This window comes from Poecile atricapillus, chromosome 12 (genome assembly GCF_030490865.1).
Source record: "Poecile atricapillus isolate bPoeAtr1 chromosome 12, bPoeAtr1.hap1, whole genome shotgun sequence".
Taxonomy (NCBI): Eukaryota; Metazoa; Chordata; class Aves; order Passeriformes; family Paridae; genus Poecile; species Poecile atricapillus.
The window spans coordinates 20,391,028-20,415,086 of record NC_081260.1 but is presented as its reverse complement, the minus strand read 5'-3'; the positions used below and the strand labels follow the sequence as shown (position 1 = coordinate 20,415,086).

The window sequence follows — 24,059 nt, the reverse complement described above, 5'->3', positions numbered from 1 at the left end:
TCAAAGGGACCCTCGCTCCTCCTCCCGACATCCCCAACTCACGGCAACCCCTCGGCCCGTTCCTGAAGGCCACAAACACGACCCCTTTACGTGGAAATGGCTCCGTCTCACGGTCCCGAAAAGCTTCCGCCAGGCTCACGGGAGCGGTGAAACAGCTGTGCCGGCCGGTTGGTTGGCGAGGGGATCTCAGCGAAACGCGACTGGACCGCCTAAAACATGCAAACAAGATGGGACGCTTGGCATTGCACCAGAAACTGAGAGCCCAGCGATAACAACAGCTTCCCTCCACCGGTCAATGCTCACCTTGCCCACTTCGCCTTGACTGCTGCCAGCTGGCTCTACTTCCTAAAAATAAACACAAAGAGGAAACCTGTCACACAGTGACCGGTTCCAGTTGCCCTGCAAAGACAAACATTGACTTACCTTCTCGCGGGAACCCCCTTACCCTGGATGGGGCGCTCTGCCACCGATTTCATCCGTCCGCATCTGAAAGAAAGCTGAGACAAAAGTCAAAGTGCTGCAGGGTAACTTCACAGCTCCAGACATCTTGTGTCAATCTAGGAATACCCTCTAGAATCCAACTACACCCTACATGACAAATTTCAAATTACAGGGGCCTGGGACTTGGCCTTTTACACCTACACCCAGGCTGGGCAGCAGGGCAGAGCAGCTCCGCGACAACTACACCCAGACACCCGTGACACACAAGACAACAGACGAGGGGACACAACGGGGAGACAAAACTCTGGGCCACAAGAACGGCCGCAAGGACCGAGAGAACGCGGAACGAGATGAGCCGGGTGAGAATGAAGGCGAGCTGATGAAGCTCGCAGAACCCGGGAGGAAGAAGATGCTGATGGAATGACAAACTCCAGCAACTGCCAAGACGGATGCCCGAGAATCTGAGGGCCACAGCCCCCTACCTATCTCTGCGTTTCTTCAAGACCTAAGCCGCAACAATGGATCCTCGCGGCGCACGGCTGTTGACACAGCTCAGAACAAGACCTCTAAAAGACATCCGATCGGATGCTTTTAAAAGAGAGACGCGATTCCAAGGCCTCTGAGGGCTCCCGAGACAAAGCTTCGATGGTGTCGGGCTGAGGAGCCCAGAGATCAGAGATGCGAGGAGTGATGCCGGGGTTTCTGGTAAGCCCCCAGAAGAGATAAGGCAAGGCACGTACAACACGAGAAGCACAAAAGACACAGAAGGCACGACGGACAAGTGATGGGACACGCCCCGGGACTGCTCTGTCCTGCACACCTCAGCACTGTGAACAAATGTGAGGCTCTTCCTTCACGTGGCCTAAGGGGCCACAGCCTGGACCTCCCCATCCCCAAAGCTGAGTCCATAACCCCAGGTCCAGAGTCCCGACCCGGCACCCCGATTTCAGCCCCTCTGCAATTCGCAGCCTCCGACTCAGCTCTCGGATGCCCAGCGGGGAGGATCCACATGGAGCGCCAAGGAAGGCCGCCTCGCCATCTGGGAAGTTCCTGCCATCGCCAGGCTGCCGTCTCTCGGTCAGCTACAAGAAATAAAACACAAAATCAGAGGCTGATCTTTGCAGGCCATCAGCCAAAACCCGACAATTCCGCTACTCACGGTCTCCTGCGCACGGCCACGTCCTGAGGCCGCGCGCTTCGGCCACGCCGGGAGCTGGACGCCGTCGTCACAGGGCGCGCCTGAGTTAAGAGAAGACAAAGTGATGCGGCATTGCTGAAACTCAAAGGGACCCTCGCTCCTCCTCCCGACATCCCCAACTCACGGCAACCCCTCGGCCCGTTCCTGAAGGCCACCCACACAGCCCCTTTACGTGGAAAAGGCTCCGTCACACGGTTCCATAACGCTTCCGCAGGGCTCACGGGAGCGGTGAAGCAGCTGTGCCGGCCGGTTGGCAAGGACGTCTCAGCGAAACGCGACTGGACCGCCTAAAGCCAGCAAACAAGATGGGAGGCTTAGCATTGCACCAGAAACTGAGAGCCCAGCGATAACAACAGCTTCCCTCCACCGGTCAATGCTCACCTTGCCCACTTCGCCTTGACTGCTGCCAGCTGGCTCTACTTCCTAAAAATAAACACAAAGAGGAGACCTGTAACACAGTGACCGGTTCCAGTTGCCCTGCAAAGACAAACATTGACTTACCTTCTCGCGGGAACCCCCTTACCCTGGATGGGGCGCTCTGCCACCGATTTCATCCGTCCGCATCTGAAAGAAAGCTGAGACAAAAGTCAAAGTGCTGCAGGGTAACTTCACAGCTCCAGACATCTTGTGTCAATCTAGGAATACCCTCTAGACTCCAACTACACCCTACATGACAAATTTCAAATTACAGGGGCCTGGGACTCGGCCTTTTACACCTACACCCAGGCTGGGCAGCAGGACAGAGCAGCTCCGGGACAACTACACCCAGACACCCGTGACACACAAGACAACAGACGAGGGGACACAACAGGGAGACAAAACTCTGGGCCACAAGAACGGCCGCAAGGACCGAGAGAACGCGGAACGAGATGAGCCGGGTGAGAATGAAGGCGAGCTGATGAAGCTCGCAGAACCCGGGAGGAAGAAGATGCTGATGGAATGACAAACTCCAGCAACTGCCAAGACGGATGCCCGAGAATCTGAGGGCCACAGCCCCCTACCTATCTCTGCGTTTCTTCAAGACCTAAGCCGCAACAATGGATCCTCGCGGCGCACGGCTGTTGACACAGCTCAGAACAAGACCTCTAAAAGACATCCGATCGGATGCTTTTAAAAGAGAGACGCGATTCCAAGGCCTCTGAGAGCTCCCGAGGCAAAGCTTCGATGGTGTCGGGCTGAGGAGCCCAGAGATCAGAAATGCGAGGAGTGATGCCGGGGTTTCTGGTAAGCCCCCAGAAGAGATAAGGCGAGGCACGTACAACACGAGAAGCACAAAAGACACAGAAGGCACGACGGACAAGTGATACTACACGCCCCGGGACTGCTCTGTCCTGCACACCTCAGCACTGTGAACAAATGTGAGGCTCTCCCTTCACGTGGCCTAAGGGGCCACAGCCTGGACCTCCCCGTCCCCAAAGCTGAGTCCATAACCCCAGGTCCAGAGTCCCGACCCGGCACCCCGATTTCAGCCCCTCTGCAATTCGCAGCCTCCGACTCAGCTCTCGGATGCCCAGCGGGGAGGATCCACACGAGGACGCCCAGGAAGGCCACTGCGCTATCCGGGAAGTTCCTGCCATCACCAGGATGTCGTCTCCTCATCAGCTACAATCTAGAAGACCAAATATCAATGGCGGATCTTAGCGGCACATCTGTGAAAACCCAGCACTTACCTTCTCTAGAGAATGCCCAAGTTCATGGGCTGCACACTTCACCTCACAGGGAGGCAGAGGCTTGCTTCACAGCAGTATTGGCTGACAGCCAAATTACCACCACCTCAAGGAGGGGAGGAAGACTCTCCAGTCAGTGAGGGACAGGGAACCCAGGGTACCCCAAGGATGGAAACCCCAGCTTATATGACAGCAGTAGGCCCTAGCACCCACTATCTCTTCCTGGCTGGCCCTAGCACCAGGCGTACTGCCTGCAGCTCTCGGGGGTTCTGGCACTCTGCTGCTTTAGGGTTCCTGCCTGCAGCTGTCTCAGGGAAACGGGAGTGTTGTTAGGGCTGGTGTTTAGGGTTCGAATAGTCCTGTACTCTACCTTATATCGAAACCTGTACCCCTTTTATTTTCACTGTTTGTCTCCAGCCCTCGACCTCTGAAGCCCTCCCTCAACCCCTCTGTGTCACTGCCAAGCTCCCCCGCTGAACCCTACAAACTTAGAACCCTACACTTGCAACCGGGGATGCTCCTTATCCATAGGCCCCAAGAGATGTCCATTAGCCCGGACCAGGCAATCCACAGTTGCTCCCTACCCTACCTAAGTTTGGCCCTGAGACAGGGCAGAGGCTGACAGAGCCGAACTCTTTGCGGAGGCTAGGCACGAAGCCCTGCCAACCGCCGCCTCGAGGAGGGGTGGGAGCAATCCCCGGCTGCGGAGGGACCGAGAGCCCAGGGTGGGGCGGGGCGGGAAACCCCCTGTTTCCCCAACCCTACGGATCGTCCCCCCACTATCTCCTGGCTGACCCTAGCACCAGGGGTACTGTCTGCAGTACCAGGGGTTCTGGCACACTGCTGCTTTAGGGTTCCTGCCTGCAGCTGCCTCAGGGAAACGGGAGCACTGTTAGGGCTGCTGTTTAGAGTTTGGAGTGGGGTACACCTGAACTCCACCTTACCTATACCCCTTCTTTTCACTGTTTGCATAGCCTTTTTTTTTCTTGGAATTCTTGTGACAGATTGAGGGCACCGGGGAGGGACTGCCAAAGTGAAATCAAAAGGGAAAAGGAGAAAGATCACCCCTGCAAATCCACACCGGCTCAGCTGTTCAGGTGCTGCTTCCTGGCAAAAAGCTTTGTCCCTCACCACGTCCTTTAAGCGGTGCTCCACATCCAAGTGCATCCAGCTGCTCCCCCAGACCCTATGAGATGCTCTCACCGTCACTCCATGAGATGCCACTGGGAGCCCACCAGAAACTCCTCTCCTCCGGCAGATCCATGCCAACGTTGATTTGCCACTCGTATTTGGCCCTGTAATAATGGCAAAATTGTTGCCCTCCGTCAGGTACGTGTTGTTAGACACAGGTTTTTCCATAGGCATCTTTTCAAGAATGGGGTGCCATCCCTGCTTGATTGCTAAATTATCCATAAATTCTGGAAAACCTAAATGAGAAAAAGAATCTAAAAGACTGGGGAGTTAATATGGGAACCTTTACATCAATTAAACTAATATGTTTTGAAATAAAGTTTATTCTTCCAGTCCAATTGTTAAAAACAACTCGTAAAAATAAAATAACCAAAAAACAAACTGCATCAAATTCCCACCAATATCATCAATAAAATCGCAATACCTCCACCAACCAAGGGGAAAAAAATCTTAACCTAGAAAAAACCCAAACCGCCTCAAAAAGTTTCAACACTGAAACACAACTCATCCTAACACCTCAACTACCTATACTGAAGTAAATTTTCAAGACAAATATTCCCTCTATCCACACCACCAATACCAGATAAAACAAAGTACTCTCATCATAGCACCCTGAATCAAAAACCTAAATTGCCCTAAAATCTTTACAATAATCACAAATTAACCCCAAAATAAAAACTTGAATCTCACTAACAAAGAAAACCCCAAAACAGGTAACACAAAAAAAACCCACACCATACAACCAACTACCAGCAAAACAGATGCTATGCTCTTTCACTAACAGTTGTTATCACATCAGCAAAGCTAAACATAAATAAAAAGCAACCCTGTTGAACTCCACACAACAAATCACACCATTAAAAAAAAAATCAAACCAACTCACTAAACTGAAGACCATTCAACTAACCCTAAACATTAGTAAAAAAAACCCCAAAGCTCTACATTTATAGTAATACATAAATAATTACCAATACTCTATAAAAAAACTTAACAGCTAATTAAAAACATAAAAAAAACCAAACTACTAAAAAGTTAAAAAATACCACCCACAAAGATATACCTATAAAAATCCACCATATAAATGCCTGTCCCCAGAAAGGAAACTAAGAAACACCACAACCGAAAGAAATCCAAACTTATCATCAACACCTAAACCAAAAAGCACAACATTAAATAAATAGAACATATACATTATTATACACCAACTACAAACAAAATAAAATTCTACCATCAACTACTAAAAATCACCTTAAAACCATTCAATAAAAAATTTTCAAAAATTGAAAGCTGCATCTAACAAAAGCCACCTAATTAACACCCAAAACTCAACTAACCAAACCAACCCTACCCAATCTGAACCCTTACATAGAATAAACAAAACCCATTAATCGATATCAAAATCTATTTTAATTGATTCTACCTAAAATACAAACAAACCCATTCATAAAATCATCTTTGTTCAAAAACCAAATTTCACTTAGTATACAACACAAAAAAATCAAACAACACACTGTGTACCACCAAAAAAATCTAATATTGAATAAAAACCACATATAAATGCCTCTGCTTACTAAATATTACTATTACTATTTATATTTACCTGCATCTGTATAAAAACATATCTAAAATTAAAGTACATTAATTTGACCATTAATCCAAAGATATACAATAAAAAATAAAATGTTCTAAAATTACATTATATTATATCCCCATCATGTGCGTTATGCCCAAACATAAATTCTATAACTTTAAAACTAAAAAAGAAAAAATTCGCTGAACATACAATCTATATACAGTACTAATACAGCGTCACCCAAATGCTCTCTCAAATCTATTGTTTAACACAACAAAAAAATCCATTTTTTACTTTTTTAAAATAACTTCTCATTGATTAGTGAATACCAAATAATTGCCAGAACCGTAACAACTTCTTCTAAAACTATTCAACTTTACTCCGATCCAAAAACCCAGGCTACCACCAAAACACCCCACGGCTCAAAAAGATCCACGCCACAGCCCAACTCCAAAAACATCCAAACCATATATGCAGAAAAACCCTTCTAAATCTCCTGAGCTTTTCTCCACAACAAAAAAAATATCTAACGTTATTCATCCTTTTTTTCCTCTTACCTATGCCCTACTTATTAAAATAAACATTTTTTTTCACTTTTCCTCAAAAAAAATTTCCTTTAAAATCAATTAAAAAACGGACTGAAACCTCCCCTCTATTAAGAAACACATTCACTTTAAAACATTTCCTCCCAATTGGTCTCTGACGTTTCCAAGGTTTGGATCCCGTTCCAGTGCACCAGAACCAAATCAACCTGCTCTGGCTCTGGAAACATCAGCGACACCAAACCCAGAGCACGAAGCACCTCGCCGCTCCTACCCCGCTGTCCCTCGGCCCTGCTCTCTCGCGTCCTACGCTGCAGAGCGCTGGGAGCCAGGTTCAGCCCCGAGAATTGTCACATCCATTTCCTCGGACATTCCAGCTTCCACGGGGATATTGCGGGGACCCCCTGCATTCCATCCCCTAGTACAGCCGCAAGACAAAGTTCTCCCCCAGCCCGCGTCTCCAGAAAATCGTGTACAAGCCTTAAACAAGCTCCGAGGTTTGAGAAATACGGTCTGCCCAACAAGCCCAACTCTGCATCTACAGGAAATGAACATCACAAACAGATTCACGCACACCAGATAGACGGGACGCTGTCAGCTTGGACCTGCAATTAACTCGGCAATGGAAAAACCTGAGCTCGAAGCCCTCACGTGAGGGTGCAAAAGGTATTGGACACAGTTTCTAGAAGGCACCACATCGTTATTTAAAGGCGCGGCTCGGCTAAAGAGCAATACCGACAAAGCCCCGAGACAAAAAGGCGGGAAGGTCGGGCTTTTCCCCCTCCCCTCCTCCCAGCGGCTTTTGCCAGCGCACTCTGAAGCTGACGAGCCACGAGTGTCCCCCAGCGGCCCTCGCCGGGACTCGCTCCCGGGCTGGCGCCGCTCCAGGTGCGGGGGGACCGGGGGAGCCACGCGAGCCCCGGCAGCGGCGGCTCTCGGCACCCGGGGGCGGCCCCACGCTCCCGGCCCCGGACGGAGCGCGGCTCCCGGCAGGAAAGCGGCTCCTCCGGCGGGCGGGGGCGGCCCCGGCCCCGGGAGAGCCCGGCCCGCCCAGCGGCACCGGGACCGGCCCGAAGGGACCCCGGCGGTGCCCGAGCCCCGCGCCCGGAGCGGGCGGAGCGGCCGGACGGACACAGCTCCGCGCCGCGGCTCCCGCCTGCCGGCCCGGCAGAGCTCGCCTCGCCTCCACACGGCTCTGTCGCTCCCCGGCAAGATGAAATCAAAAAGGAAAAGGAGAAAAGTCTGCCCTGCAAACCCGCACTAGCTTACTTACTCCGATGCTGCTTCCAGACGCAAAGGTTTGTCCCTGGGCACCTCCTTTAAGCAATGCTCCATGTCCAAGTGCATCCAGCTGTTCTCCCAGACCCTATGAGATAGTCTCGGTGTCGTTCCATGAGATACCCCCGCGGAGCCCACTATAAATGACTCTCTTCCAGCTGCTCCGTGCCCGAGTGAACTGAGGGAAACCCTCCCCCTAAAACAGCCCTGGGCAGGACCCACCTGCTCCTCATCAACCTCACTGCTCACACCTGGGGCTGCTCTGTCCCCTCATCAACCTCACTGCTCACACCTGGGGCTGCTCTGAGCCCTCATCGTCCTCACAGTTCAGTTTGTGCTGTTGCCATTCTAAGAAATTCTAAGAATGCTGTTGCAGGGGCAGAAGGAACTTGTTGCTCATTCCCTGGACAGCTCATTGTCTGCACCTGACACACAGGGGCACCAGGCTTTCCTTGCTATGGATGAGGACACCTCTCCTCCTCCAGGTGCCCAAGGCTGAAAATGGAATTCCACCTCCACAATTCCACATGTCTTGAGTTTCATAATTCCCAATGTAATTCCCCATGGATCATAAGCCATCACCTCCAATTTTTCCTCTAGAATCACTGCTGACTTGCCTTTCTGTGGAAGTGTTTGACACATCGATGCAGAGTTTGGGGGCTTGTTTATGGCTTATCCTGACAAGCACAAAGGAAATCCAAACACCCAGAATTACAGGGAAATATGAATAAAGTTTATAAATATTCCTCTTCCCTGCAACTCCCTGGCATTGACCTCCAACTTGTGACCCTTCACCTTTGACCTTTTACTCTTAACCCCTGATTTTTGACCTTTGATTCTTGACTTCTGCTCTTTGAACTTTGATTCCCTGATAATTGACCTTGGACCACATAACCTTAGAAAATGAACCCATAACATTCAACCTTTGACCCTTTACTCTTGATTTTTGAACCCTGACCATTCACATGTGACCCTTGAAGTTTGAATCCCTGACTTTTCACTTTAACCACTGACTCCTGATCTCTGAGCTTTCCCACTTGACCTCAGCCCCTTGACCTTTGACCCTTCCCCAACACCAATATGACCAACCTACAGTTATTTCAGCACATGAATCCTGCAGTATTTATCTCACTCAGCAGTGTCAATCCCATGTTCAGTCTCTATCCCAGCCCCACAGGGATTATAGCACCAGCCCTAGAGTCCCCTTCTCTGCCCCAGTCATTTCAGCTCTTTATCCACAAGCTTTATTTCACGGCCAGCTCTGTTCCTTCAGCTCCAGATGCATTGCTCCAACTCTGTTGTCTGCAACTTCTCCTGGTCCAAGGATCAGGATCTTCCTCTTGGCTCCAGCTCTGCAACATTTCAGCTCTCCCCCTACAGTCTCTGAGCCCACCCCCGAGTCAATATGCCAGCCCCACAGTGATTTCAGCTCACCCCCTAGAGTCTCTGACCCTGGCCCACAGTCAATAGTCCAGCCCTACAGTGATTTCAGCTCCAGCCCTAGAATGCCTTTCCCTGCCCCAGTGATTTCAGCTCTTGGCCCAGAAGCTTTATTTCACTGCAAGCTCTCTTCTTCCAGCTCCAGATGCGCGTGTCTCCAGCTCTCCTGGCTGCAACCCCTGCAGGTTCAAAAGGCAGAACCTTGGTGTTAGCTTCAGCTCTGCAACAATTCACCTCCTGCCCTAGGGTGTCTAAGCCCACCCCACTGTCAAGATTTCAACCCCACAGTGCTTTCAGCTCCAGGCCTCTGATGCCTTTGCCAGCCCAATAGACACTATGCTTGCCCCACCCATCATTTCCTCAATCCCCCTGACTCTTTCTCAGCTCTAGTTTCTTTTCCATTTTCACTGAAAATCCCAGTGCCATAGAAAATTTCCCAGACCTACAGTGGCTATCCCTGATCCAGACAATACCTCAGCATCGCCAGCACTTCAGGCGATATTTTACTGGCCCCTTTTCAACTCTTCACATTCTGTTCCATTTTCAGTCACAATACCCAGCCCTAACATCCGTATCATAGGACTACAGTGATTCCAGCACATGGATTCTACAGTCTCTGTGTCAGCCCTACAGTTTCATTCCCATTTTCAGGCTCTATTCCAGCCGCACAGTGATTTCAGCTCCAGCCCTGGAACTCCCAGGATGCCTCCGTTGGCCCCTCTCAACCAGCAGCTCCCTGTGCAGGTCTGCCCAGGTAACCCTCTGAAAGCAGCCTCTGGCACGAGCCACCCCCTTCTCATCCTCACTGGTCACACCTGGGGCTGCTGCACCTTGGAGTGGAGGATTTTAGCCAGGTTTCTAGCATGCTCATTGCAGGACTTGGTAACTCACGGTCAAAAGAATTTTCTCCTAGCTGCGAAAATAATAATAATAATAATAATGAGAAGGAGAACGAGAAGAAGAAGAAGAAGAAGAAGAAGAAGAAGAAGAAGAAGAAGAAGAAGAAGAAGAAGTAGTAGTAGTAGTCAATATTGTCCTTAAACCTATTTGTCATCTAGAAGTTTGTATGGACTACCTGTCAGCTCTCAGAATATACTACCTAGTGTTTACATCCTTCAAGGTTGTTGAAAGAGAAGTTGAACACCCCGCTGTCTTTTCTTAGGTAGTGAAGTAATCTAATATTTTACAATAAAATTTACTGGCTTCTGGTCTATGATCTATAAATAGTATTTGTTATGATTTTATGTTATTTACAGGTCAGTGTCCTGAGGGTATTTCCACCCTCCCTTGGCCCACTGCCCTGTGCAACCAGGCCCCCATGCCCTGTGGCTGCGCAAGGCACCTGATGCATCTGTTTTGAAGGAAAAGAGTAACAACTGTGTGTTGAAACTTCATACAGTTTCCCTTTGCTGTTCAGTATTTTACACTGTTTATTTTGAACAACAGCGTTCTGATTGTTTCTAGATCAAAGGATATGTACTTTGGGCTTTAATTATTTTTTAATGGTGCCTTATCTCAGGGGAGCTGTGCAGGACTGGGTAGGTCTGATGACTAGAGAGTGTGAATAATATTTGCACAGCCTCTGTGTTTTCAGTGCTCAGTCAGTAACAACTAAAGTGATAAACAAAAGCTGAGGAAATGCAAAAATACTGCTGTCATTGTGCACTTTTTAGTTTAGGTACCAAATTGAAATGTGCAGTGATTTGAAGAAAGCTTAGCCCAACCAGAGTAAAACATCCTTTACTGAACACTTGCAGGATGGAGGTATTCTGAAAGGGAGCCTCTTAGAAATTATTCAAGAAGGTCTTGAAGCACGGCACCCAAAAATGCCTGATGGCTTCACAGAAACTGTAAGCATCTGTTAAAGGCACAAGTATATGAATCTTTTTGTTTTAGAATAGAAATGGCTGGTTAACAAACATCTTGAAGAGTCAGCCACACACATTCTTCCTCCAAAGAATCAGAGATTCCTAACTCCCAGGCTCTGAGATGTAATTGCAGTATGAGGAAGTTTGGGAGAGCTGAAAAGTCACCATAGCAACCTCCTAGCAAAAATCTTCATTTATCCAATGTAAAGCAAAATTTATTTTTATCTGAATGGCCTTCGTGAGCCTGAACGTGTTTTGTGTTGGCTCTCTGCTTCTCTTTATTTCATTGTACTCCTCAGTCACTGCTCTAAGTCCTAAAGGTCACCTTCTAAATCTTCTCATGAAAGTTTTGACTAGAAATGGGTGCAGGATGCCAGTTATCTGATCAGTGTCTGCCTCTGAGTTAAGAAGAGATGCCCTCTCGTAGCACTCCAGACCCTTTGCAATCATCTTCAGTGATGCTGACAAACAACTTGTGCTGAATAATTGATTGCAAGCATCGAAATAAACTGAAAAACATTGAAACAGATAAAAGAAGGTGGAGGAAACAGAAATCATTAGGAAAAGTCCTGTGCAGTTCCTGTTCAGAAGAAAGGCTCTCCATGAGAGAGTTTATGCGAATGATAGAAGCTATGAGAAGCTATGCAGCGTGGATTTGGTGAGATACAGTGTGTGCCAAGAAATTTCCATGGATGTGATCTGCCCATAATAGAAGGAGACCAAGACCTGCTGGTTGAGGCTAATGGGTGGCAGGAGGGTGCTTGGCTGTGGCTGCTTGTCTGCGAGAGGGTCTGTGCAGGTGCACAGGGGGAAGGCAAGGCAAGAGAGGCGCTCCTGAGACATAAACCAGTTTGCTAGGGGGTGCTCTCACTTTTTTGAGGAAAAAATTGAAGTCTGGGGTGTTTAAATGGGAGTAAACAAGAGGAGGAAGACAGATTTGTGAGCAATAAGGTGACAATGGATGAATAGGTTATGTAGGAATGCTGAAGGGAGGGACGCTTCTATTCTGTCTGGAACCTAGAGTGCCTGGAGGAGGAGGGTGCAGTGTTCAGCAGTCTTGGGAGGTTCAGGCTTTCTCTGCTTCCTCTTACATCCCTTTCAGAGCCAGTAAGAGAAGTGAACTACTGGGAGCTGCTGTCAAAACATTTAAGATCACAGTCCTGCAGGAGGTGGCCACCAGGCCTCCAGGGACCATTTTGTCCCTCTGGAGCTAACTCACAAAATTCAGTAGTTGACTTCTGGCTGTCCAAAGTGACAGACACACAGGAGTGTCCTTCTTGGGGGCCACTCTGTCTGAGCCCTCACTCATGAAGTCTTTCTCAGCAGCAAGCAATAATTAGCATTTTGTGAATTTGGCAATGACTAATTAATATCTTGCAGGAGAGGAGAAAGATACTGGTGTTGATCTTTACATTATAGTGTTACATACTACAAATAGAGGCTAGACAGCTATTGTGGGGAATTTTCAACTAGTGTTCTTTAATGCAGTCACTTTTGAAACAGAAATGAGAGTATCTCTTCGGTTCTTTCTAATTTGTGTTTTACAGTGCTCCATATTCTGGACTTTGCTCTGGACAAAACCCATATGACCCTGTGACGTACCAGAGACTGGGAGTGTAATGATTTGTTTCTTAAATGTTATTGCAAAAGTCAACAAATCATTTCTGGAGTAAAGAAAGAGAAGGTTGGAAGCAGAGATTTGTTATCGCAGCAGATTTTTCAGGACCTAAGAAATGTAGTTTCAGAACAGAAATGACTTGCTCTTCATTTCCTGACCCACTGTGAAAACATCGCATCTGACTTTAGAAGACATCTGACAGAAGAAACAGTGTGGAGCAAAAATCTACCTGAATTTCTGTGCTACGCAGGGAGGTGAGTTTTTGAGCAGAGCCTTTAAAAAACTATGGTGTTTTCAGAAGAAAATATGAAAATATGTGGGAAGTCCTACTTAGGTGCCACAGGCTGGGAGCGTAATGTTTTATTCCTTAAATGTTACTGCAAAAGTCAGCAAAATATTGCTGGAGTAAGAGTGTAGAAAGCTGGGAGAAGAGATTTGTTGTCACAGCAGTAAATGGAAAACTGGATGACATTTCCTAACATTGTAAGTTAAATTGTAAAGTGCAATTTTTAAAGGAAATTGAGAGAGTTGTTATTAGTTGTTATTAGCTCAGAGGTTTTTCTCATTTTCTGGTGTTCATTTTACATGTCTGAACACAAAGGAACAGCTTCCATTTTGCCAGTGGGCAGGGTGCTGTAACCCTTTGTGGGGAGCCCCAGGCAAGGGCTGTGTCTGATGTGAAGCCAGGCGACTCCACTGAACGGAGCTTGGCTGCCTTAGACCATTTGAGGATCTAGTTCATCCCTCACAGGAATTTTTTGTAACTCATTAATAGGTGGAGATTTCATCCAGTGTGGTCCTAAACCAAGATTAAGTCCTTTCTTTGGTGCCTGGTGAAGTGAGTAGAGGGAGCAGAGCAGCACAGGAGAGCTGCAGGGCATGGGGAGGGAGTCGGGCTCTCAGCCATCAATGCTGCCTGTCCACTCTGTTGCTCTGGTTTAAGTATAGTCGTTTTGGAAGAAACTTTAGTCAAACTGAAGCACAAAACAGAATAAAGTCCTTCCAGTTTAGACTGGCATATTTGGATTTTAAGTGTTTGGTGTAAGCTTATACCTTGCCCTTTCTCAATTATAAGCATGATCCCAGGGCTTAAATATACTGATGAAAATTTGCTTGTACACAGAGCCCAGGGGTGAGAACAAATACTTTTACCGGCTGTGCTGTCCATGAGCAGCTTTGTGTCCTGTTTCTCCCTGTGTCCTTCGGCTTGTCTGATGCTGTGTGGTTTACCATCCCACCAGAGTCTGTAGGACATAACTGCTGGTCAGCACACCCATCTTAGTGGCTCTGGCAGAGCTTTCTCCTCTTGTTTTCCCTACATTTTAAAGAACTTCACCCCTTTGTCAAAGCAGACTGGAAGTTGCTAACAGGTTTAGGGTTGTGACAGATAAACAGAACACATTCAGTGTCGTCGTGTAAACTTCATCTCTTTTAGAAACCAGCAGAATCTAGAGGGTTTGTGTAGCTGTGACCTTTACAGAGATGACTGATCTAGTGACTCAGCCTGGTCACAGGGAGCGAGGACTTCTGGGCTCCTGTGCTGTCAATGCCATTCCAGCACATTCCAGGAGCAGTTTGAATTTCTCAACAAAGTGAGTAGGAAGGGGATGCTCACCAACCTCTCTTTTTCAGAAAATGCCTAGAAAATGAAGAGGTTCCTGTGTCGGCCTGAACAGCACTCTGCTAAAAAGGTTTTTTGCATCTTGATGGCTGCTGCTCGTCTCTTTCTCCTGACAGGTACAGTAATCCCGCTCAAGATTAATCGCATGGGTGCTGCATGGATGCCAGCATCAGGCTCTGGGCATCCCCCAGCCCAGAGAGTGTCTGATGGTGTCCTGGTTTGTGCACACACAGTTTATCCCTACAGGAGCCCACTTTCCTTGTGTTCTGCTCTAGAGCAGCAGTTCTTATTCTGGCCCTTTTCCTTCAGCCATTACCGGGGTTCCTGAAGCATGCTGGCCAGAGACCTACAAGTCTGGACACGATGCATACCATCTCCTGGGATGCTGGTTCAGTCTGGGCTGCCGATGAGCCAGTAAAAATAAGAAAATGCATCAATGAGTGAAATGTCAGGTTTTGATTGCATTACAACCATCATCCATGTTTGGAGGAGAAAAGGCTCGTGGTTTTGTCATTATTCACTTCTTTCCCTCCTGGGTGTCTTCCGCATTTCTCCATTTTTTTTTTTCTAGTTTTACTTTGGTCACAGTAAAATAGGAGCTGTGTGCAGTTGCTACTCAGTGTCTTGGGAAAAGCACAAAGCTACTGACAGAACCAAGTTCTGCAGTAATAATTCAGGCCCCGAGTTCAACACAGTAAGCTCTGCATCATGAACACGCTCAGCATCCTTTCAGTCCACCATAAATCCCAGACAAACAATAACGAGTTCTATGCTGGTTTTTGTATTTATTTCTTTCACATCTCTTTAAGAATAGTGCAGGGCACAGAGATAATTCATGCCTCTAAAATGCACCCTGTAGGACTGGGGTCACTTCCAGCACACAGGGCTGTTGAGGAAAACTCAAACTCTTTCCAAAGAAAACCTTCATAATAAAAAGGCTGAATTAACATCTAGCTCCTGCCAAATCAATCAACTTTTTCTCAGCTTTGGATGAGAAAATCGGACATCCAAACTGATACTGGACCATGTGGACCCTAGAGCTGAACTATGTATTGATTCCTATTTGACATGTCTCGAGGGCTTCCTTTTCTTTTGCGGAGTTAGACTTGTCTTTTTATTGGTAGTGTGGGTGGTCTCAATTAAATTTCAAAGGTAGCAGAAACAAGAAATAGAATAAACTTTTAAATATTTTAATCAACGCAGGGATTATGAGGACATAAGGCAGTTTTTTCTTTGGAAGTGACACTTTATTTCCCTTTTTAACTCTCCCAATGCTGTTTGTTTACAGAAGCACACTATCTGCATGGATTTACTGGGAAGGAATGATAAATGTGTCCAAGTGTGTGTTCTCATCCTCTCACTGACTCAGTCTGCATCTCTTCCTCCCCCTACCTCACCCACACACTGCTTCCTGATTTTCTTATCAACTTTAAATAATCTGAGGGAGGGATGAATATTCAATATCTGAAAATGACTGCTAATAATCTAGAAATATATTCATTGCAGTTCTCTTATTGGTCATTTTTGATGCTCACTGATTGGAAACTATACATATTTACAGGATGCCAAGTAAACTATTTATTAAATTATTAAATCAAAATCCTTGAGTAGGACTTTAAAAAAATCAGTGGTACGGTACTCTCGTGGCTTCAGACCTCACCTGCCATCATGCCTTAGTCTTCTTTCCACAAGCAGAATTACATACATGTTAATTAAAGCAAATGGGGCTACAGGATGCAGGTCACCAGTCCCACACCTGCCTGCTGGTAATGTTCTTTGATGTGTGAGAATAAACAGATGATTTTTTTTTCTTCTTCTTCTGGTGATAATAAGAGAGAAACAAATAAAGTGCTATCTGTGAAGCTGTGATCATGCTTTAGTTTGTCAGGATATGGAAACATAATTCCAAGTGACATTCCTGATCAGAATGGGTTTGGGCTTTGTTTGGCAATTTCTCTGTTGTTTTTTTTTTCCCTAGAAAATTCTTTCGATCCATCCTGCCTGACACTGAGTGATATCATACATCATCTCTGAGGCAATGGTTTTTGAAATATTACACTGATAACAACAGGAACAGAGTGGGGCCTGTGGTTGCCCTCTGCAGATTCAATCCTATCTGGAGACAATCTGCAGCACTGGAACATGCTGGGAGCTAAGTTAAACCCCAGGTGTTCTAATAGTCTGGAATGGGGCTCAATGGATCATATCCTAATATTATGTCTATATTTCTGTAGGAAAGAAAAAAAATATTTCTTCCAGTGATAGGGCATGCCTGGCCTTTCTGCATTCTCGTCTCACTCCCTCTATGGCAGCAGTTCTTAAAAAGGCTCATAATGAGACACCTGTTTTCTGTCAGTTTGAAACCAGGGACTCATTATTTGCAGCATCACACTGGGGATCAGAGAGCCGCCTCTGCAGCTTCGCTCCATGGGAAGACTTATGGGTTTTCACTGCAAGTTTAAGCTGTGGAATTGAAGTCCCTGGAGATGCTGGAATATCTGCCTTTCTGCAGAGCTGGGGCCCAGGCCCTTTGTGTCCTCACTGTAGTATAATGTGAGGATGGGGAGGGCTTGGTGTGCATGGGTGGAGGAAAAGCGACATCCCCTTAGTTCTGAATCCTTCTGTTTTCTTTTGAGGAGTTAGTTTCCTTTGTCTCTTGGGCATTTAATTAATTAGATACTTCTGGCTTGTTTTCTGTGTATTTCTGAGTCTGTCAATTGGTGTTAGTGTTGGTAGGTACTCCATGGATGGAACATCCAGGTCGGTCTTGCAGCTTGAGCCCCTGTATCTTCTTCCAAATAAAGAGTCAGCAAATATCCATCATACCAGGTCATCTTCTGACCTACTGCAGGCAATGGGTTTGAAATGGGCAATGTGGCATCTTGCTCCTGGACTTGCCAGTGTCTCAGTGGAAGAGTAAAGCAGAGTAGATTAGTTCTCTGATTTCCAAAGTTTACTGCTATCTCAGATGCAAAAGGCCTGAATTAAGAGGAGATGTCCAAATGGAAATCTAAGATTCATCAAGACTGGGAAAAGCACGTTGCTAGACAGTTTGATCTTTGGAACAGCTGGTCCATCTTTCTTGCTCCCCATCCTATTCTGTGTGTGCAGGATCCTCCTGGCTCAGCTCCCTACCACCTCTGAGCACTTCTGTCTGTTGAGGAGGTACAACCATTTCCTAGATCATGAGATGACACCAAAACACCTCCGAGGAATATTCAGAGGCTGGAGGTCTGAGCTGAAGAATGAAGTTTCTGAGCTCTAGTCTGCAGGAGCCAAATCTGGAGATGACTCAGAGCTGGACTTCAGTCACTTTATTGTCCACTTGCTCCAGTTGGACTCTGTGCTGACTTCATAGCCTGTGGCTTAGTGCAAAGGGGAAAGTAAATTGTCTAGCAAGTAGAAGCTTAGGGACTGTAGCATGCCTGCTCAGAAGGGACTTTTGACTTCAGCTGTCCTTTGAATGCCACAAGACAATTTGAAGTCATTTAGGATAAAAACAGGAGACTTTAAGCTATTACCAGTCCCCGTTTCTGTAATTGTCCATGGATTAATTGTCATTGATTTGAGCGAGTCAGAGATGGACTGTTGTATTTTGAGCATGTGTGAATCTCCTTTACTTGAACTACAGTAGAGAAGACAATGTTTTATGTATGAAGCATGGTCTTATTCTTCTTTCTGACCATGCTCCTTTTTCATAGACATTTGGCTTTGTATTCATATCTTGAATTTATTTCTCTTAGTCAGAGCTGGAATATCAAGTCTCTGATAGTCATGTCAGAATATGAAGTAAAAAACACCAATTACCAGCCTCACAAGGAAATGATACTTCTTCTAGGGCGAAATGTTGTGATCCTGCTTTTCTTTCAGCACTCAAGCCTGTAATGCAATGGGGTGATTTGGTTCACTGCAGTTTTCTGTTGTACATGTGTGTGGAAAAATTCACAATGACAGAGGTTTACATGCAAAAGGAGACAAAGGAGTCCTGCAACTTTATTCAAATAAAGGGAGAGGCCCATGGGACATTTCCCTCCACACCCCCCACCCCCCCACACACCCCCTCCAGTGCCTCTCAAATTGTTGGAGCCTCCTTTTAATCCTATTTTCCTGGCCACATCATCCTCTCTCTTTCCCCATTGGCGGAGGCATTTGAGAGGTACAGACTTCCCAAATTGCCTGCTACATGACCCCCCTAACATGCAACATCGCCCCCCCCCTCCCCCCTTCCTTTTGTATCTCTGTTCTTGTTTAAATTCAGGGATTTTACATGGCTTTGGTTGAACAACGTTCCTTGTCAATTTGTTCCACTCTTCTGAATTTTATGGTTCCTTTCTGTTACTATCTATCTACTGATCTCCGGTCTTACCTACAAGCAGGCTCACACTTCTGTTTGTAGACACACTCATTCCTTTCACAGGTGACAAACATCATCCATTTTCTCCATGTCTGCCTGGTGATGTGGCAGATAGCATGCAAAATGCAAAAGTCATATCTGCTTTGACAAGGTGATTCACCTCAAGGAAAATTAGCTATAAATAAATGCCTGGAATTCTTTGAGAACAACAAGCATGATGGCCAGCATTTAAAATGGGAATCTTTATACCAGGTTATCATTAACCCAGAGACAATGAAGATCAGTGTTCCTTTCATAGGCATTACAAATGCCTTTTCCTGAAGGCTGATGCAGCTTGCATGGGCAAGAAGGAAACACAGATAACTGTCCTCCAACACAAGAAATGAAAAAGGATAAAGGTGGATAAGCTTTGGTTTTCCCTGTGATCTAAATCCCGTTTTCTCCCTAGTTATGCTGTGTTGACCACTCTATAAAGAAGAAAATCCTGTGTGGGTGTATTTTGCCCTTTGCCTTCACCCTCCTGAGGTCTGTGGAACCACAGCAGCTCCTTGTAATCATGACCTTTGCAAAAGGACTCAAACCTTTCTCTCACCTGAACTGTGCTCTTCCTTACGCTTTTTCCAGCGTGGATTCTCAGGCCTTTTATGGTTCTTTCCAGCAGCCTTCAGTGAAGCATCTTCAACAAGGGCCCCCGCACTGCCCCCAGTCCCTCCAGCCAGTACCAATGGTACCGTTCCATGTAAGTGCTCAGGGGGCTGTTTTAAATGTTGTCGTGGTTGTCATTGACACCATAGATGTGACAATTTAAGTCATGTCTTTAAGCTCTCGTTGCTTAGCAAGATGTCCCATGTCAGCAAATCCTCCTGCTTCTGCCTGTGCATTCTCAGCAGGCAGTAAAAAACCAGGACAGTGCACCTCAGGTATGAACCACAGCTTTGTTGATAAGGTGTGGTAATATGACCATGTGTTTGGGCCCTCGAGATCTTTAATAAAATTCCTATTGATGCAGCAATAACATAGATTTGGACACGGCAGTCCAGGGTTTCCCAAAGTGCCTCGGGGCTGTGGGAATGGGAACACAACCGTGGTCCTGCAGAGGAGTGAGGAGATGGGAAGGGGAGCAGCCCCTTCTCTGCAAGCTGCAGGATGTATCTCACCTCTGTCCTCTCCTTACAGTCAGATTCTTTAATGTTTACATGAACTTTTCTATTCTCTACAAAATGGAGAGAGCACCTGATTGCTATGATGCAAGGAGGCTTCTTGAACACTGGGTGAGTAGATTGCTTTTCTCATTCTCATGTGTTTCTAGCAAGTATCACATGAGGACAGCTGGTAGGATCATAGACTACTTTGGGTTGGAGTAGAATGGGTTGGAAGGGACCTGTGTAGGTCATCTAGTCCCACACCCACAGAAAGCAAACTGTTGGAACAACACAGAAATGAGCATCCATGTAACAATTGTGCTGTTTCAGAGTCATATTATTCAATACATAACAGGACAAAATTAAATTCTGAAGGAAGGGAAAAGCATTAAAATTTTGCAAAAATTCTTAGCCACTTTCATTGGGATTTAGAATTTTGATGACAATTCTAAATTTACAAGAAGGTCTAGAAAAAGCATTGATATACCACGTTAATAAAAATGTTACTGTTTTCTTTCCAGTTTAATATCATATTTAATGGAGAAGAATTACTCGTGACAAACTTTAAAGTCAGGTAAGGTTCTGGCTGTGTGGTGGTGTCACCTTGACCAGTCCTTTGAGCGGTCAGGTTCTAGATACCCATTTCCCAGCTGACCAGTCTGTTTGGGGGTTACAGAGAGGAACAAGGCTCACAGACCCCAGGGACTGGCTAGGATCACACTGGCTCTTGTGTGGCATGAAAGGATGTTGTAGCTAGAAAATGTTGTTTGGAGCAATGTTTTCTTGCACCAGATTCCCCTGTTTCGTTCCTTTTAGCCCAATCCACCTGTACTCACATCCAAACTGCGAGCAGCTGAGAGAGATATTTTACCAATTTGTAAAGATGTCACGTCTACAGATGCAGAATTTTGTCATTTTATGTCTGTTTCTTCTCTGACTTCCACAGGCACTGCTTGTTTTATAGATGACAATACAGTAACATGCTGCACTGTTTGCATGTATGAATCCAATTCATAAAACAATAAGGGAAGGTTCTTTGAAATCTGGAAGAAACATATTTTGTCAGAATGCATATAAATTATAGCACTTGGTCCTGGTGGCTTCTGTAGATACACCGATGCTGAATTTAAGATGACTTCTAAGCTGTAAAGTCTGGCTTATTGTGGTCACAAGATTTTTTTTGTCAAGATGGTAGCAGAATGGGGCATGTTACAGTTACATGCTACCATGAGCTAATTGTTCTATTCTCTTTTGTTTTCAGGGATAATTATCCACACCACAGTGCCCATAAGAGGACTCATGTATGTAATTTGTTATTTTCTGAAATCTTATAGACATGTATATTTTTCTTACCTCTGCATATAGGATATAGTAGTTGAAGGGTCTAAATGTTGATGCTATTGTGTTTTGTTGAAATAATTTAATTATCCTCATGAACCCCTGACAGTACTGTAAAGGCTTCTCCCACGTGTCAGGTCCCTGTAACACTTAAAACAAGAGGCTCTGTTTTAATGAGCACACTGGGCTTCTGCTAATTGCTTTCCTTAAAAAACAATTTGTGCCTGTTGATTCTAACCAGTTTCTAACTTTCTGTGTCTTTCCATGCAAGCTGAAGGGGAAGGTAAAGCAGATGTCACAGAGGTAAGGTCATAAACTGTATTTCCATAGTTTGTACTGATTTAATTTCTAAGGGGAGGAGGAATTATATCCCTCCATGGCTCTTTGAGTTTCAGAATGACCAGAAAAGCAGACATGGAGGTCAGAACCACAGGAATGCTTGACTCAGGGAAACGTGTTTGGGCATCCAAGGTTTCCTTTTCACACCCCAGGTCTTGGGAGATTTACAGTGCTTCCACGACAAGGGGTGAGGTTTGTGCTTCCCTGTAAGAGCTGGCCCTGAGCAGGGTCCTTCACTGGGGCCAGAACCGTGAGTGGACAATGCCCAAGAAGGATACCAGGATGAATCCTGCACCTCCTTTGTAGGAAATCCTAATTGCCTTCTGACCCCAGGCTAGGAGGAGGAGGTGAATTCCCATCACCGCCAAGGGGCTGTGGATGGTTTAGAAAGACCATGACGAGTGGTGGACAGCTGTGTGAATTGAAAAAGCTTCAAATACCGCAGCCCTAAGGAGCTCTCACTCATTAGCCCTCAGTTAAATTAGAGGTCCATGAGGTGATCCACCCATGGCTTCTTGCAATTTTCTGCCGTGCCTTAAGCCACTTGAAGATGTCCAAACTTTCCAAACTTTCCAGAGTCAGCAAAAAGAATGAAAGCTGTTCTGAGAAGTGAAATCCACCAGAGATACTGAAAGTGGATGGTTAAATCTTGGTTTTCCAGAGAGCCATGGAGTCACAGGGTGCTCAAGCACCTCACTGTTTTAATACTGGCTCTCTGAATTTTAAACATTGAAAAACCCTTACTTGTGACAGAGATGTTCCTTTGCCCAGATAACATTATTAGGAAACCTTTAGAGGCATATACCATGAAACTATAGAGAGATTCTTTTACCTGTATTCCCAATATCTTCTACTTTAGAAAGCATTTCCTCAGTGCTGCACTTATGGTGAGAAAAATACATACATTATCCAATTCAGTGTAATTATCTGGGCTACTCCTTCATTTTGTAGCCACTTCTATTTGTGAAATGTTACTAACATGGCAGCCTTGTTTGTGTATTCTCTTTGTAGCTATGCCTGTAAGGTCACTGTAAAGGCCCTGAAAAGACAAGAAGTCTTGAGTCTCAAGATCAAACAGTTGTTGAATGACACTTACAAAGAGGGAACATTTTCCCTGTATGTGAAACCTGAAGATGTGGCTGTGAAGTCAATAGGTAAAACTTCACTGAAATCTCATCGGAAATCGCATACTTTGTAATTCTGTCTATAAGTATTTTTTATCAAATGTCTGTTCTGTGGACAGGGTAGGCTAGAAAACATCCTTACAAGTAACCAGACTGACCTTGTGTGGTGTACAGTCTGTAGAACATCATGCAGTGACAGCGATACCAAAAACTTGGGTTCTAGACAAACAGAGACAAGTTCAAACATGAATCCTGGAGCCCAGGCAGGTCTGAACCCCTTTGCAACAAAGGCAGAGTAAAGCTGATGCAGCTACAAATCCAGGACCTCCTGGTGGTGGCGAGTACCCCAGGGAGACTGTGAAACCAAACAACCAAACCAAATCTACCTGCCAGCGTTCTCTTAATGCCTGTGCGTATTGGACCAATTCTCAGATGGAAAGTAAGTACTTTGTTGGTTTGGTTACCATCTCTGTTCTTCCTTAAAATACAGGAGTAAACCAGAGGTGGGAGCTAAGAGACTATACATGAGATTCAAAACTACATTTTATAGCAACAATTTACAAAATATCAGTTGGAGATGATAAATCAACAAGCCTGGAGGAATGAGGGGCAATGTGAAGCTCTTTCTGTTCGATTAGAGAAGCCTGAAGGGCATGCTATCACTGAATATGGTTTGTGATGCTGGAAACTCTCTACCTGAGAACTGACCTTGTCAGACGAAAGAGAAAAAATTGCAGAAGAGATTAAATATTTAAACAACATGTTTTCTTATAGACTGTAAACCTGTAGAATGCTGATCTCCAGTCTGCAAATCAGAACTCATTCCCATCAGGAAACCAGGTCCACAGGACAGCTGGGTCCCTGGGTGTCTGGAGGTGGGGGGGGTGGGGTGGTGTCTTCTTTTTGACTATTGAATCTTTGTAAAGAGCTATTATTTATTTCCTTCTTAGCACTAGTGGGTTGTTCAGAAAGATCTTCGCTCATGAGGTACAAGGGGAATTATTCCTGGCCTGTAACAAGTCCAGCCTCTAAGACAGAAGTCAGCTGCAGGAAAAACCCTCTGCAGTCTGCTCAGAGGAGCTGGTGAGTGACAAGACATCTTGTATTGGTTCTTCCATGGAAAACAGGGGAGAGCAGCAGGTTTTGTAATGGAAAATCAGATGGCAGTCTGCCACAGCACACAGCAGTGCTGCGCCAAGGAAGATGCAAAGAAATCCAGGTCTGGTCCAGCACAGACTGCAGGAAAAGGGTGCGGCATCATTCCCATCACCTGCAGGGAGAACCTGCTGGCACCACAGAGACCTGATGCTGCTTGGGCAGGAAGG

The 24,059-nt window shown here is 46.0% G+C and overlaps 2 long non-coding RNA genes across 2 annotated transcripts in view; both read right to left on the bottom strand.

Annotated features, from left to right (window-relative positions):
• Window positions 1-70: 70 nt before the first annotated feature.
• LOC131583515 (uncharacterized) lies at window positions 71-2,857 on the bottom strand. The gene is made up of 6 exons (XR_009278528.1): window positions 2,021-2,857; window positions 1,764-1,926; window positions 1,601-1,680; window positions 424-1,523; window positions 304-345; window positions 71-209 (listed from the first exon to the last, which is right to left on the bottom strand). It is a non-coding gene; the product is annotated as an uncharacterized LOC131583515 (long non-coding RNA).
• Window positions 2,858-8,959: 6,102 nt separating this feature from the next.
• The window catches only part of LOC131583518 (uncharacterized), a 49,365-nt gene continuing 34,265 nt past the window's right edge, over window positions 8,960-24,059 (bottom strand). Inside the window, exon 3 of the long non-coding RNA XR_009278531.1 lies at window positions 8,960-9,509. This is a non-coding gene — a long non-coding RNA (uncharacterized LOC131583518). The remainder of the gene's footprint in view (window positions 9,510-24,059) is intronic.